We start from the raw sequence: 5,172 nt of genomic DNA on the forward strand, positions 1-5,172 counted from the left end.
GCGTCTCATACACTGTTGGTGGGAACAGAGGGCACTCTGACAAACACGAGCAGCGTTTACATGTGTACACTCTTTAGCCGAATGACCCCGTTTCTGGGAAGTTATCCTGAAGAAATGACCTGAAGAGCACACCAATGTGTTTAAGCTAATCATCGCACTATTGCTTATAAATAGTAGGTTGAATCACATGACCATACGAAATAGCCAATTTGACTCTTCTTTTTTTTTTTTTTTTTTTTAGGGGAGAGCGCAAACGCAGTCCCCCACTACCACAAATTATGCAATCGAGTCTCCCACATTTGGGGAAATCGTAGGGGTCAGCACATCGGAGGGCCATGGATAAGCCTCGCCCTGGGAAAACCACCTTTGTGATCATGGTACCTCCCCTGCCAGGTGAGTATGACTCCTTTCGATCTATGAAGAAGAGAATTTGAAACAACTCCAGAACCCAAATGGAATGTGGGACAGTGGAATTTTACACACACACACACACACACACACACACACATTCCGGTAGGCATTTAAAAGTTGGGACATATGTGGCAAACTGTTTACTGTAGTAATGTATTGGAAGAATGAAATTACAAAAAAAAAAACCCTATCATTTTTTCTTAACCTCTTTAACATTTCACAAAGACCATGCTTTTTTTAGGTAATTGGACTTTCCTGGAAAATTAAAGACGCCCCTTACATTTCACACAGGCCCCTATTTACGTTTGCTGTTGTAACAAATTACCACAAGCTTAATGGCTTAAGACAACACAAACTGATTCTCATTCTGGAGGTCAGAAATCCAAACAGTACTCCCCAGGCTACAGTGAAGGTGTCGGCAGAGCTGCGTGCCTCCTGGCGGCTCTAGGGGAGACTCTGTATTCTTGCCTATTATGATTTCTAGAAGTCACCTGGTTCCTTGTTTCATGTCTCCTTCCACATCTTCAAAGCCAGCAGCATAGCATCTCCTATGCTCTCTCTGGGTCTCTGGCCTCTGCTTCTGTTGTCACATTGCCTCCCTCCCGGCTCCCACGGTCACCTCCTCTTTCTCCACTTCCATCTTAGGAGCACCTGTGTGGTTACATGGGGCCCACCCGGAGCATCTACGATAATGTCCCCATTTTAAAATCCTTAATTCATTCACATCTTCCAAGCCTGTGTCCTATGGAAGGTAACACATTCACTGGTTCTGGGATTAGGACAGAGACAGGTTTGGAGGACCATAAATCAGGTTATATCTCTGTAGGTAAACATACTCCAGCGTCAAATTATGTCAAACTACATAGAATGTTACTCCCTCCTCTGTTTCCTGTCAGTCACACCGACGACATCCAGGGGAAAGCTCTGGCACCTTCCTAACACCTGCTAATCTTCCTTCTTCACCCGACAGCAGCCCTCAGGTTCAGAGCTTTTAGCAAACAACATATCTACCTGGATTCCAATCGTGCTTTCCCTGTATTAGCTTTTACAGTTACCTTCCATTAGGAGGTGATATGAGTTTTCCATTTTCAGTGGTGACTATGAAGTTACGTTTACATTTAAGATTAAAAAGCCACTTGATTTTTTAAAAATATATTCAATGAGTAAGTAGTTCAGAAAGGATGCGAATATGACAAGAATTGTTAAAGGCTGTTTCCCAATCACTGAAGTGTAAAGAAGTCTCTTGTCAGAGACGCAGAGCCACGCCTTGCCTCCCCTGGGCGGCCTTGTCCAGTCCCTTGGTGAGTCTGTTTCCTGCTCTAGAAAACGTGCTCCATCGACACCCCTGGTGTTTCTCAAGGGGTTAACTACCACCTTTACCCATGTGATCCCCAAATTTGTACCCCTGACTCTGACTTCTCACTGACTTGTATTCCCAATTGAACATGGAGGTAAAATTGACATTTACCGAACTAAGAGGGAATTTAGAGAGCCTGTTCACTAAGAGTCTCATATTCAGTTGCCCAGGGGAGGCCGGGAAGGTAATTTACATGTGAAGCAGGCTGGGTATAGATGACAAACGGCAACTGGTATGCAGCCTCGGTGTCAGGAAGACTGTATGTAGGACATGGCAGAGGCTGTGGGGACCACATGTCCATGTCCAGTTTAAAGGGGGCAGCGGGTGGACGCATCAGCCAACTGCTGGAAGCAGAAATCTGGGCTTTTCTGTAAAATCTTTCAATTTTGACATGTTGGTAGCTAATTAAAATGTAAAACCCTTGTAGAATAAACAAACGACATCTGCCACCAGTTTCCCTACTTTGGTTTAAGGCAACACCCTCAATTTTAAAAGACCAATGACTGGGGCCCAGAAGGAGTACATGATGGATTCACTGTTAACATTTGGCTCGGTTCTAACCAGAATCCAGGTTTCCTCACTCCAAATTTCCTCATATTATAATTGTTTAAAACTAACGCATTATCTTTTCTTTTTCTTTCCCAAACTGGCACTCCCTTTCAGCTAACCCAGTGGTCGGCAAACTCATTAGTCAACAGAGCCAAATATCAACAGTACAACGATTGAAATTTCTTTTGAGAGCCAAATTTTTTAAACTTAAACCATATAGGTAGGTACATTGTTATTAACTTAATTAGGGTACTCCTAAGGCTTAGGAAGAGCCACACTCAAGGGGCCAAAGAGCCACATGTGGCTCGTGAGCCGCAGTTTGCCGACCATGGAGCTAACCTGTTTCTGAGAGAGGACCCAATTTTTCTTCTGTTTTCTCAGGCTAGTAGCCCAAGCCTTCGATTCCTGTCTTGGTCCTCTCATAGCACTTCTGTCCTGCATTTTTTCTTTTCCATTCTGACTGCCAAAACCTTAAACTTAGCCAGTTCAGGTGTGTCCAATCCCTTCCAACCAGAACGATGGTCTGTCTGTCTGTCTTAAATCAATTTCTCTGCTTGGCATTCAAGATTCTTCCATCTGGTCCCCACCTAACCAGTCTTATTTCCTGTTCTGCCCACAGATGTATTTCTTCCCTTCCCTTGTCCGCCCATACAGTTTGTTGCCCACAATCACCTCTAGGGGGAGCTCAAAACCCTCCTCCCTTACCTCTAGTTGACTTTGTTGACCAAAGACAATTGAACCACATTAAGGGGTGAAACTTTCACACAAAATTGGAAGTAAATTCTGATTCTTCCTCCTCCTCTTGAAAGCATTCTAGCCAGATTTATCTGTTATTAATACTAACAATGGCAATCATAACAAGGTAACTTTTTTGAGAGCTGATCATGTACGTGCAAGTGAAGGTGTTTTTCCTACAGTTTCTCATTTACTTCTCTCCCAAACTCTATGGAATATTCTGTTTTGAAGATGAGAACACTGCATCTCAGAGAGACTTGGGGCCTGGCCTGAGGTCATATGCTAATAAGTGATGGAGCTGAGATGCTACTTAGGTCTGTCTCCTCCAGAGCCAAGTTCTCAATCTGCACATGATGCTTTCCTATAGCCCCAGTGTAATTTCTGGTGGTGGAGGCCATGTCTAATTGCTTTGTATCTTTATTTTGGGTGTGTGTGTGTGTGTGTGTGTGTGTTTAAGAATAGTTTATTGCCCTGACCGGTTTGGCTCAGCGGATAGAGCGTCGGCCTGCGGACTCAAGGGTCCCAGGTTCAATTCCGGTTGGGGGCGTGTGCCTTGGTTGCGGGCACATCCCCAGTGGGGAGTGTGCAGGGGGCAGCTGATCGATGTTTCTCTCATCGATGTTTCTAACTCTCTATCCCTCTCCCTTCCTCTCTGTAAAAATTCAATAAAATATATTTAAAAAAAAGAATAGTTTATTGATTTGGGGAGAGAGAGAGAGAGAGAGAGAGAGAGAGAGAGAGAAGAGAGAATCATCAATGTGAGAACAAAACATCGATCGACTGCCTCCTGCATGCCTCCTCCCGGGGATGGAGCCTGCAACCGGGCATGTGCCCTGACCGGGAATCAAACCAGCAACATTTCAGTGCCCGGCATGACACCCAACCAACTGAGCCACACAAGCCAGAGCGCTTTGTATCTTTCGTACTGCCTCAGTTTTCTCATCTCTCAAATGGCAACAATACAAATCTGTATGCATTTCCTAGAGCTGCCATAGCAAATTACCCCACACTGAGTGGCTTAAAACAACAGAAATAGACTCTCAGCTCTGGAGGCCAGAAGTCCAAAATCAAGGTGTCAGTGGGCCCGGGCTTTCTCCACAGGCTCTAAGAAAAGTCCTGCCTTGCTGCTTCCCTGGCTCCTGTGGACTCTGGCAATCCTTGGTGTTCCTTGGCTTGTAGCTGGATCTCTCCACTCTTGGTTGTTACATAGCCTTCTTCTCTTAGTGTCTCTGTGTGTCCTCCTAGCTTCTTATATGGACAGCAGTCACTGGATTTAGGGCCCACCCGAATCCAACATGACCACAGATTAACTTAATCACATCTGCAAAGACCCTATTTCCAAAGTAAGTTCACATTTACAGGTTCCCGTGGATGTGAATTTTGAGGGGACACCATCCAATCCAGTGGACAACCTTTTAAGATTGTGGTAAAACTTAAATGGGACCCCGTATTAAAAGGCACAAATCCTAGTGCCCAGCGACTCAGTAAATGTTACTGTGCTTCTCTCATCACCCCTGCAGCTATAGGCTGCAATGCTCACTTGCTGTTCACCTGACCCAGGCAGGGGCCTCATCTTAGACTCTAGACAAGCAGTTCTCCACCCCAGCTGCATATCAGAATCACCTGGAGCATCTTTAAGACCAAAGCTTAGGTCTCATTCGAGACACATCCAATCAGAAACTCCAGAGTAAACTCTGGGAATGCCTCGGCTTAGAAAGCTGGCGGGTGATTGATCTAACCCGCAGCCGGGGTTGAGAACCACTCATTGAGATGAATGTGGTCAGAGTCCCAAGAGATGAAACCCAGACTCACGTGTTGAGTGCCTTTGGATGCAGCCCTATTTCTCCAGAACATTCGCTCAGTAAAAAACCAGGCTAGTGCTTTGGGGAGATCAAAACCAGTAAAACTTGTCAGATTCTGACTTATGTGTAGTCGTTCCTTCTTGTGGGAAACAAAGCATCATTCCAACAGTGCCCAATGTGACGGAGATGAAAAAATAAAATGAAAGCAGAGGGAGGGCTGAGTGTATCTATCTTGCTTACCAGTGAAACCAAAGGCTTTCATTTTGGTCCTGAGCTCCAATGGCAGAAATGTCATCCAGACAGGGCCAGGAATCGGCT

The 5,172-nt window shown here is 45.1% G+C and overlaps 1 non-coding gene across 1 annotated transcript; it reads right to left on the minus strand.

Moving 5' to 3' along the window:
• Positions 1-238: 238 nt before the first annotated feature.
• LOC111823519 lies at positions 239-401 on the minus strand. Its single transcript, XR_002826549.1, has one exon. It is a non-coding gene; the product is annotated as a U1 spliceosomal RNA (small nuclear RNA).
• Positions 402-5,172: the final 4,771 nt, after the last annotated feature.

This window comes from Myotis lucifugus, unplaced genomic scaffold, assembly GCF_000147115.1.
Source record: "Myotis lucifugus unplaced genomic scaffold, Myoluc2.0 scaffold_528, whole genome shotgun sequence".
Lineage (NCBI taxonomy): Eukaryota > Metazoa > Chordata > Mammalia > Chiroptera > Vespertilionidae > Myotis > Myotis lucifugus.